Source organism: Solanum stenotomum, chromosome 11 (genome assembly GCF_019186545.1).
Source record: "Solanum stenotomum isolate F172 chromosome 11, ASM1918654v1, whole genome shotgun sequence".
NCBI lineage: Eukaryota > Viridiplantae > Streptophyta > Magnoliopsida > Solanales > Solanaceae > Solanum > Solanum stenotomum.
In genome coordinates, this window is record NC_064292.1 from 21,122,179 (window position 1) to 21,134,814 (window position 12,636).

The window sequence follows — 12,636 nt, forward strand, 5'->3', positions numbered from 1 at the left end:
CTCCCATGTATTATTTTTCTCAATCATCCGAATTTCAACTGCATTGGCTTTCTTCCAAACATCATGCTTTATTGCCTCATCATAATTTTTTAGCTCAACACCGGCCCTATAGCCTTTTGTCACATCACTATAACCAAGAAATATACATTTTCAAATTTTTATCACTCAACTTTGTTCTTTTCTCAGCAAGTATATGAGCATAACAATTACACCTAAAAATTTTAAAATGACTTAGATAAAGTTTCATTCCACTCCAAGCTTCAATTAGTATCTTGTCCTTCAATGCCTTTGTCAGATACCTATTGAGGATGTAAACTATTGTATGCACTGCTTATTCTCAAAAATATTTTGGCATCCCATTCTCATTCATCATTATTCTGGCTATTTCAACAATGGTTCTATTTCTTCTATCAGATAGACCATTTGGTGAGGAGCTTACCCTGCTGTAAATTGCTTTTGAATGGCTTCATTTTTGTAATATTCTTCAAATTCTTGACTTGTGTATTAACCTCCTCTATCACTGCGAATGATTTTATTTGATGCTGTAATTTTTTTGCTTCTCAACAAGGGCTTTAAATTTGTTGAAAGTAGCAAATGCTTCTGAATTTTCTTTCAAATAATAAATCCAAATCATTCTTAAAAAATCATCAATAAAGATTAGAAAGTATCTTTGACTTCCAAGAGATGGAGTTTCATTGGTCCGCAAATGTCGGTGTGAATTAGTTCCAAAAGTACACTTGCTCTCCAAGACATCCCTTTTGAAAAAGACTTTCTATGTTGCTTTCCTATTATAAAACTTTCACATGGATCCACCTTAGTTTGTATCTCAGGAAGGTCTTGCACCATGCCTTTTTGCTTGAGAAGTTTCAAAATATGAAAATTCAAGTGACAGAATCTTTTGTGACAAAGTCATGAATCATCTACAACTTTATTTTCGAATGCATTGTAATGAAATTGTAAAGAAAAAAATATTTTTGTCATCTTTACTTCAAAAATGACTTGATTTGACTCAATTTTATCATAAATCTTACAATAATTATCTCTAAACACAAGAGAATAACCATTTTCTATGAGTTGACCAACACTAAGCAAATTTTCTTGCAAGTCAGGATTATAAAGAACATCATGAATTTGCTTACCTTTTCCTTTTTATGCTGACCGAAATGGTACCTTTACTTTTTGCATCAACTAAGGCTCCATTCCTCATTCTCACTTTAGTAGTGGTGCTACTATTAATTGAGAGAAAAGTCTTTTCATCTCCCGTCATGTGATTGGTAGAACCGCTATCAACATACCATTCATTACCTTTTTTTAAGCATCAAATTGAGAAGAAAAGAAAATTATTTCTTCCTTTTCTTCCTCCTGTTGTTCACAGAAATTTTCTTGCTCACGTTGCTTGTGCCAGCAGTCCTTGTCAATGTGGGCAAACATATTACAAAAGTTACATTGGAGCTTGTCTTTGTGCCAATGCTTTTTTGCATTGTGATTAGTCTTTTTGCAAATTTTACAAAAAAGACTAGTACTTTTCTCACCTTTTTCTTCAACCTTCTTAGAAGAACCGTCATGATCCTGCTTCTTTTTGGATTATAATTCTTCTTATGTTGATTTTTTGAGAAATTGTGAGGATTCTGATTTGTTCCGGACTGGAAAGTCTTTTCTTTGGGTTGATCTTCACGAAAAAATCTTTGTTTCTCATGTGGACAAAATGATTGAACTAGATTTTTAATGGAAATCTTAGAAAGATCTTTCGTGCCCTTAGTGATAGCAACAATGTCCTCCTACTTTTCCGTGACACTTATTAGATTCTTTCCATAACTTGTTGGTTAGAAATTGTATCACCATGATTTCTCATTTCATTGTTAATTCATGACTCTTGTGCAATATTCATCTAATTTTTTAGATTCTATCATCTTCAAATTTTGAAACTCTCTTCTAAGAGTTTGAAAATTTATAGTGCGTATCTTTTCGTCACCATACACCTCAGTTTCAAGAGATGCCCAAGCTTGCTTTGCAGTCTCACAAGTAGCAATTTTTATTAAATATGCTCTTGAGACTCCTATTTGGATTTTTCTCAAGTCTTTTGCATCTTGTCGATACTTAGCCTCAAGATTTTCATATTTGTTGTAAGTTCACCATTGTTTTCTAGCTCTTCATAGACATTTGTAAAAATAGTCCACAAACCTTCAGTTTTCAGATGTGTTCTTATTCTTATCTTCTAGTATTCAAAATCAGTTCTATCGAAAAATGGAGTAAGAACAACTGCACAATCAACACCTTCATTTATTTTGGATGCCATAATTTTTTCTTCGCCTAACCCTAGATTAAGAATGAAAAACTACTCTGATACCAATTTATAGGAATTATATAAGGATAATATTTTCTTCAGAGAATGCTCAAGTTTTATATAGGCTACTTAAGGTCACTTGAGATGAATACAATCATCAACTACATATCTATTTATACTACTAAAAATGTAAAACCAAAGGTCTTGCACAAATGACTAGATATACGTATCACAATTTACTAGATACATGCCTTGCAAAATCTTAAAAGACATCTTGAAAAACTAAGACACAATATTGAAAGACTATAAATTAAGATGTATTTGCATTAATTCCAACAAAAAATCACTCATGAAATATGAAGGGAAATACATAATGACTATATAATTCATGACATGAAAAAAATTCAAAAGCATAAGGAAACAAAACCAAAAGGCATTAATGAAGAACTTTACCTTGTTAAATAGATGATAATTTAATTTTCACTGATATTGATTTTGGAAGTATCACTTGATGAAATTATTCGCTTTGCATCAACTGTTAATTCAACATCAAGGATAGGATCATGATTTCACACATGCCACCTTCACAACTCTTATATTCCATATTTTAAGGTGACCTTTCGAACCTCTAGAGAGAAAGAAATTATAATTATTTGGAGGAAATTTTACCACTCCAACAACTTGATCCTCATTGAAAACCTGGATTTTTCTTCCTTTTTCAACGTCAATAAACCTTGATGTGCAGTCATATCCACAAGAAAGCACAAATAGACCATATGTATGATGACCACTTCGGATCTCTAACAGTCGCATGGTGACAACTAAGTACATATGTTTTTTTCTAATCTCTGCTCCACACATTCCATATGCATACAACTTGATCCATTGCGATAGATGCTAGAAGGTGAATTGCATGGTGAATAGCATACACGAACATCATGAATCAAGCAAAGTATCACATGTCAGAAAATAAATAGTACAAGTTTCACAACTAAATGTTTTCATTTAAGTAATCAAGAAAGTTATTTTGCTAACATTGTTGTGCTTGATTAACAAAACATTCTTGATTTTTGAATACCTAAAGCAAAATATTTTCTTTTTGGTTTTTCGAAAGGCTACAACTGAATGGCCCAGAACTTCTAATATTTTACACTAGTTGTTAGATTTTTCCACAGTTTTTATATTATCCAATAAATTCATTTCGAGTAATTACTTATTTTCTTTATCCTTTTTGTTAAGAACAATAAAACTACTATCAATCTGATCCTTGTTTTGATAAAGCGTTTCCTTATTTGGAAAGAGTGTCCACCTTTCTTGATATCACAAGTAAACATACAATGTAAACGAGGTCTAAGCAAACATTTGGAGCAGTTAATGTAACCTGATGGTCTAGTCTCGTTCTAGTAAATGCATGAAGCGGTGCAGTACATTTTACAGTAAATTATAATTTGTAAGGAACCACATGGGAGTTCTGAATCTATTTCAACATCAAAGGGGGAAGGTAATCATTAACGTCCGTGAAAAAATATATATGCTAGTTTTGATAAATATGATTATGAAAAAAGGACTAACATGAAACAAAAATCAATAGCACTACTTTGGCATGGTTTAACCACTCACCATGACTTTTAGACCATCGTACACCATTAGCTAATCTTTTGTGTCCATCAAGAACTACAGAGAGTCCCTCTGACATGTGGACCATGTTTTTGTAGACTTTAGTTTGATCTCTCATAGCTGAAAAAATATTATGTGGCAGAACAGAATCCAAAATGCTCCCTAAAACCGAGGACAAAAAAAACTTCAAACCATTTGCAGATAAAACTCAAATTGAATGCAAAAGATTTAGAGATAAGGTGATAACTATTACACAAAAATACTGCTATAAATTTGCACAAGAAGAAAAGTTGCCAAGAGGTTCCTAGCTTGTTGCTTTCATGTTACTAACACATGTGCCTCCATTGAACCTTTGATCGCCAACAGTGTCATCCTCTAAAAGCCAAATATCTTCACAAAGACATCAATTGTAATGACAAAGAAAACTTTATTAACAAACTTCTTTCACTGAGGTGAAGAATGTATGCCAAACATCAATAGCTGGGTCCAGTAATTTTGCTACTAAGACTTAAAACTATAGCAACCATTTAGATGTTGTTATATTAATTGAATAAAGGAAAAATTTCATTAAACATATGTGATGACTGAAAGATAACCCTATAAAATTCACTTGGTTTTTCCAATCCGACCATAATTTGAGTAGGTAAGGGGATTGCTCTGGAGTTAATTGAAGAATGACTGAATTCACAAGTCAAATTAACCATTTTTTGTCACTATCCAAGATATCCCCTAGGCGTAACATGGCATATAAGACCCCGGAAGGTCCCATACAAGCCACTTAGCTCTTAATATACAAGAAATAGAATAAAAGAGTTAAAGTGGAATATTTCAAGTCTAAACCATTTTATAAAAGTAAAACGAAAGTCCAAAACATTAGTATCAATGCCATCTAGTACATAAGAATGAATCTGGACGAAGCCCATACATCATGTTCAAAAACTAAAAATAAGGAAAGATTGAAACAATAAATGTCCGTCCTCGAAGCATGAGGACTCACCCAAAGCTCGAAATCTCCTCAATGAACTCTAGCAACGAAACTGAGAACCCTGACTGTCGGATCCTACATTTGGGGAAATGCAGGAAAGAGTATGTGTTAGTATAAAAATAACTACCAAGTATGATTGCCATGTATAAAACATATGAAAAAATGCTTAAATAGAGATACCTTTATAAGATGCAATGACCAAGCTAGACATGAGATAAGTGTTAGAAAATATGAGTCATAAAACATGGCCTACACACATAATCACCATCTTAAACATGTGTGAAATAATTCCTTGAAGTAACCTTAGTTCATCATAACTTTCTAGTGGGAAGTAGTCTTAACTGACATATAAGACCGTGAGAGCTATCACCATGGAATCGGTGTCTTCCACACCGAAAAGAGTTGTCCTACTTGCCACGGTAAGGACCATGAACTTCTAACTTTTGTGGATCCACTAGCTAATGTCTATCTAGACAATCTTATGTTGGCACATAATTATGGGAAATGGGTAATCACCACTTGTCCACTGGGTTCTAAGCTTAACTTCTATGAAGTAGTTCTTATTCATATTCATCTTAGTTCTTAAAGGAACATCGGTAGTCTCCTCTTGTCCTTACATCACAATGACATGGGTAGTCGCCTTTTGTCATTCAATTAGAGAGCATGGGTAATCACCTCTTGCCTCATCATTAGAATAACTTCTTAACATTGGTTCACTTTAGGTGAGAAAGCCTTTCAATCCTAAGAATCCTTATCATGTGAGAAAACCTTTCACAATTCATGCTTACATGTGTATATGAGAAATCCTTTCAACAACACAACAATAGAAACATCATTGATACTTCAATCTCAAAGCATTCCGTAAAACATATACATAAATTTCACGAGAACATGCTTGATTTCATAAACTTCTCTTTCATAATTCAAAACATTATATGAGCATAACTTGGAAAACATAGGGATTATATGGGTTCATGGGGGGTCATCATAAAAATATGTAATTAACTCAATTCATGCATAAGAGATCATAATTCAACCAATTAAATCAATAATCAAAAGAACCCATAACATGAAAGAAAAACCCTAACTCAATTGGGCATTTCTATCTTGGAAATAGGAGAATTTGGGAACTCCAACAATGGAAGGAATCCATGGATGAAAACTATCTGTCACGACCCAAGAGTACCCCCTAGACGTAACATGGCACATGAAACCCCGAAAGACTCCAAGTAACCCACTTAGCATATCATCATCACATAAGTAAAGAATAATAATGAATAAAAAAACAATTTCAAGTCTTTAAGAAGTTTTCATAAAAGTAAAGCGGAAGTCTAGACATAGTCTCATTTAGCCATCTACTACAATCGAGATCTCAAAATAGGGTCACAACCCTTACAATAGAAATCTGAAATGGAATACAAAGAAATGAAGGAAACAACAAAATACCAATTGTCCTCGGATCCATGAGGATGTACCACAAGCTTTGGAGATTAGTCTATCCAAGCTTGAACAAGAGTGAAGGATCAACTCAAACACCGGAACCTACACTTTGTGGAAAAAGGTACGGGTTAGTACAAAATTACACTAAGTATGATAGCTATGCACAAAAACCATGAAATATGCTAAAAAGGGACAATTTAGTTGAAGAACATGCAATTTATTAAGTTTGAGAATCAACATGAAAGGTAGAGTAAAAGCATAAATCGTAAGCATATTCAACTTTATAAGACATTACCTCCTAATAGAAACCCACTATGAATGCCCTCAAAGTCTACTTGTGCCATGCATAAGAAAAATCCCATACTCCCACCTATGCTAAGTAGAATTGCTTGAGCAACCATAGTTAATAATTCATCTTTTAATTAGGTTGGGAATAAGCCTTAGCCGACATAGACCATGTGAGCNAAGAGTGAAGGATCAACTCAAACATCGGAACCTACACTTTGTGGAAAAAGGTATGGGTTAGTACAAAATTACACTAAGTATGATAGCTATGCACAAAAACCATGAAAATATGCTAAAAAGGGACAATTTAGTTGAAGAGCATGCAATTTATTAAGTTTGAGAATCAACATGAAAGGTAGAGTAAAAGCATAAATTGCAAGCATATTCAACTTTATAAGACATTACCTCCTAATAGAAACCCACTATGAATACCCTCAAAGTATACTTGTGCCATGCATAAGAAAGATCCCATACTCCCACCTATGCTAAGTAGAATTGCTTGAGCAACCATAGTTAATAATTCATCTTTTAATTAGGTCGGGAATAAGCCTTAGCCGACATAGACCATGTGAGCTTAACATGGAATCCGGTGTCATGCCCCACACCAAAAAGAGGTGTCCTACTTGCCTAAGGTAGAAATAAATGTATTAGATTTTACATGAATCCACTAGCTAAAGACCTACGAGGGCACATAGTTATGGGATACAAAGATTTTTACTAGAAACCCGCCCTTTCTAGCGAGGGAGCTTCCATCTCATGAGATACCTTATATAAGTCTGTCCTTTTTAGCGGGGAACTTCTATCTCATATTCAATATCCACTTGGTGCTAAGAATTACTTACCATAATTACATGTTTAGTCTTGAGTTTGCATTTACAAGTATAAAGGAGTGTCTAAACCCTTCACCCAACACAATTCACAAAATATCTCATAGATTCAATAGGTGAGAATGAACTTTGAACCTTAGAATCATCATATAGTGAGAAAAACTTTCACATCATGATCATTATGTGTTTATGAGAATGAACTTTCAATTAACAGAATAATTTGAATACAATCATGTTCATAAAGCATGCATACATGAAGTCCATAATTTGGCATAACTCCCTATTGGATCATGGATCCCATTCTTGAAATCAATTTAGGATTAATACATTCAACATGGATAATATAATGACCAAAAGAACTACATTACAATAATATAATTCCATACAATTGAGCTTACTACTATTCACCCACATCAAAGCCATTGATGAATCCACAATTTGGACTCACTTAGCGCTTTATTTTAATAGATTTAGTGTCCTCAAATGCATATTTTATGCCAATAACTGATGTAAATCCTTGATTTTCAGGTATTTGGATTGAGGAACAAAGCATGGACACTAATGAGCAAAAAGGAACAAGGCAGCTAAAAGAACGAAGAAAAGAAGGCTTGATGATCGCCTAACCAATTGGGCGAGTCACCGAATGGCCATGGTCTCGCCTAAAGTTCTAGTGTGCCAAACCCTGAAGGAGAAAATCAAGTCGGTGATAGAAAGGAGTAGTCAACGAGTCGTCGAACGGTTCTGCGATGCAGTACTATATCATCCAAAGTTACAGAACTTGAAGATGCTGAAGGCTAAAGCAAAAAGGTGATGGAATTGACCAAAGGGCGGATCAGTGATCCTGACTTATTGCACTAAATGGTCCTTCACAGTACATTTTAGCAACTATACATTTTTAAATTCTTAGTTTAGTATCCAGTTTCATTATAGAATCATAATAATCAGTTTTTGAGTAGAGAGCTTAGAACTGAGTTTGGAGACAATATTTCCTTAGATTTGAAGATTTCCATTTCTGAGAAATTGGATGTGGATGTTGAAGATTCTTCATCTTAGACCTTTGTAATGACTAAATTAATCTTACCCAGTTGATGGAAACACAATTTGGTAACGATTTTTATCTTTTTATGATGTCTAGCTAAAACCCCAATTCTTGGGGTGTGATTATGTGATTATGGGTTTATTTAGCTGTTGTGTATTGTTAATTGATAGTGTAAATGTTGTTTAAAAGTGATTTCATTAAGTAATTGTGGCTTAATCTAAAGGGCTGTAGTTGCAAATGCAACTCTACCTTTGTGTTTTGGCTTGCTCGAGAGAGAGGTTTTAAAACCAAGATTACTTATTTGATGGTCTGTGGATATTGGGTTGTCATAGGTTCAGCTCGAGAGAGTGAATCCTAAACCCTTTTCTACACATTCAGCTCAAGAGAGTGAATGGAGTAAAGTGTAGACTATTCTTAATTGGTGCTTTTTGGTGTTCGAGAGAAACCAATTTGATTCGGGGTAAATTGTTTGAGAGAAAGTTTATCCCCACTAAATTCTAGCTTATTCACTGATTTAAACCTATTCACTATTGATTGCAATCACCCATTTGTCCACCTTAGCCCATAATCCAATCACATCCCAAGAACCTATCTTTATATTTGTTATTTTAGTGTTATTTGCTATTGTAGCTGATAGTTGAAACAAACCCCCTGTTGTTTGACACTTGTGTCACCCCGAACTTGAACCATGCTTTTATTCGTAAATGTTTTTACCTATGATTGAATTAAACATATTTGTACTTGGATTTTGAATCTTAAGCACGTACCACTCCTGGTGGGATTCGACCCCAACTCACTTAGTTGGGTTATATTACTGACTAACGATCGTTGGCACTAAGTATTGGATGAAGTGCCCTGATACGTGAAATCAACCATATGTTAGGGTTATGGGGATTTCATGGAATCATGGAGGATTTTATCATAAAAACACCATAAATCATCAATTAAACCATAATATAAAACAATTGAATCATTGAAAACGTTTTGAGAAAGAATCCATGACTTAGAATGAAAACCCTAGGTTTCGGAGAATTGTATACTTTGAAATTGAGAGATTTAGGGATTCATGGATGAAAGGCTAACCATGAATCAAAACTACCATGTCTTAGTTGAAGTTTCCTCATGAATTTGGGTAGAAAAGATGAGTTCTTGAGCCCTAGACCTTAACCTCTTCTTCAATGGAGGTTTTAGAGAGAGAATTATTTAGGAGGAATGAACTAATTGAATTAGTTTAGGGCTCTATTAGGTATATATAGTTAGTTTTAATTAGTATTAAACGACCCTACTTAATTAATTAATTAACCCTAAGCCCCTCCCCTAACTCTAACTAAAACTAAATGACTAACTTACAATGCTCACTCACGAAACCCCACCCACGGACTGTGGGTGGGTCCACGAGCTGTTCTGGCAAAACGTGGTTTGTTACTGAAACTTTGGAGGAACAGGGGAGGTCCAGCCTCGACCCACGACCCCTACCTACGGGGCGTGGGTCCACCCACGGTTCGTGGGTGCCTATCCGTAGGTTAAAGTTGTTTTGGCAGCTTTTTGGGGTTGCCTCAAGGTCCTCCTCAAGGACCCTTGGTTGGTCCTTGGGGAGTCGTACCTTGACGTTTACACGCAAAAACATTTATTTTTTAGTACCGGAGGTTATTTTACGATTCTACCCTTTACGTTAAACCTCAATTAGGCTACTAGTTTGCACCTTAAGCTCTAGTTTAATTTTACTAATTTTTTGGAATGTTACATTATCTCCCCATTGGGAACATTCGTCCTCGAATGATGATCTAGACACCAAACTAATTCAGAAACTCTATACTAGCAGCCCATCATGCATGAAACTTCCAAAATATGAAAAATTTACAAATGCACTATTCACAACATGCATTATTCAAAGGAGGCAACTTCAACTCCATTTCATAACATGATCAATGCATAATAAGGGAGTAGGCACTACATCTAACACCCAATATGCACCAAATTCAATAATTCTCATTTTCATAGAAGGAACTCACTTCTCCAACTAAAATAATGCTCAACACAACATCATAGAGACAATATGAATTTCTCTCAAAAGCATACTAAAGCATATTCATCCACAGATCTCATGAAGTCAAAATAGGCAATTTATACTAAATGCACAACAACATGAGGAACATATATCATGAAAACTCATTTTTCTCATAAAACATAAATTTCATCAAGAACGTGCATCTTTTAAGGAAACCATGGAAAACGTACAACTTACACATGACTTCCAAAATAAGGAAATTCTAGAGGAACTATTTACCTTAAGCTTGAGTAGGAGTAGAAGGAAAAATATGAGGGTATCGAGACTTCATATCGGTCGGCCTCCCAAGTAGAACCCTCAACTAGATGATTTCTCCACAAAACCTTAACAGAAGATACTTCCTTGTTTCTCAACTTCTTGACTTGCCGGTCAAGAATCTCTACCAGAACCTCTTCATAGGAAAGGCTCTCATCAACACCTAACCCTTCTAAAGGAATAATGGTTACCGGGTCCCCTATACACTTTTTAAGCATAGAAACATGAAATACCTAGTGAACTGGGGCCAACTCATTTGGCAATTCAAACTCATAGGCAACTTTCCCAATACGCTTCAAAATTTGATATGGGCCTACAAATCGGGGACTAAGTTTCCCTTTTTTGCCAAACCTCATCACACCCTTCATGGGTGAGATTTTCAAATAGGCCCAATCACCAATTTCGAATTCTAACTCCCTTCTCCTCACATCGGCATAAGACTTTTACCTACTTTGAGCCATTTTTAATCTCTCTCTAATGACCTGGAATTTCTCAATAGCTTCATAAATCGATTCGGGACCAATAAGAGCAACAACACCTACCTCAAACCAACCAACCAGAGACCTACATCTCCTAACATAAGAGGCCTCAAAAGCAGCCATACCAATACTTGAGTGGTGACTATTATTGTAGGCAAACTCTATTAATGGCAAGTGGTGATCCCAATTACCTTGAAATCTATAACACATGCCCTTAACATATCCTTTAAAGTTTGAATGGTGCGTTCCGCTTGACCATCAGTTTGAGGGTGAAAGTGGTGCTAAGTTTCACCTTAGTACCAAGCCCCTTTTGGAATAACTTCCAAAAATGTGAAGTAAATTGAGTACCACGATCCAAAATGATGGATAAAGGAACTCCATGTAACCTCACTATCTCCCTTATGTACAAATTAGCATAGTCTTCCTCCGAAAGGGAAACCTTGACAGGAATGAAATGGGCTGATATTGTCATCCTATCAACAATGACCCAAATAGAATCATGTTGCTTTCGAGTACGAGGCAAACCCACAAAAAAAATCCATATTCACCTCTTCCTACTTCCAAGTGGAAATTGATATATTTTGCAACAAACCTCCCGGCCTTTGGTGCTCAACCTTAACTTGTTGATAATTAGGACATTTTGCTACATATCCTGCAATATCCTTCTTCATATCATTCCACCAATAGACTTCCTATAAATCAAGGTACATGTTGGTGGCTTCCTGATGAATAGAATACCGAGAACTATGAGCCTTCTCTAAAATTTTCTCCCTTAACCCATCAACATTCGGAACACATAATCGCCCTTGGTACCAAAGTACCCCTTCTCCCCCTTGGGAGAAAGCCTCAACAGACTTGTTGAGCACCGATTCTTTCAAGTCCATCAATAAAGGATTAAGGTATTGTTTAGACTTGACATCTACCACAAAGGACGATTCGGAGCCACTATGAACCGTTAAACCACCCTTAGGAAAATCTACTAGTTGGACACCTAACCAGGCCAACCTATGCACATCACAAACTAACTCCTTCTTTTCGTCCTCTATGTGAGTCACACTACCCATGGATACTCGATTAAGAGCATCCGCGACCACATTAGCTTTGTCGGGGTTATAGAGAACACTCATTTCATAATCCTTCAAAAGTTCTAATCACCTTCTTTGTCGGAGATTCAAGTCTTTTTGGCTTAACACATATTGAAGACTCTTGTGATCGGTGAAAACATCCATATGGACCCCATACAAGTAATGTCTCCATATTTTCAAAGCAAACACAACGACCACTAATTCAAGATCATGAGTTGGATAATTCTTCTCATGTACCTTGAGTTGCCTTGAAGCATAGGCAATCACCTTAC

The 12,636-nt window shown here is 35.4% G+C and overlaps 1 pseudogene; it reads right to left on the reverse strand.

Moving 5' to 3' along the window:
- Positions 1 to 2,733: 2,733 nt before the first annotated feature.
- Positions 2,734 to 12,406, reverse strand: LOC125845747 (uncharacterized; annotated as a pseudogene).
- Between the last annotated feature and the right edge of the window lie 230 nt (positions 12,407 to 12,636).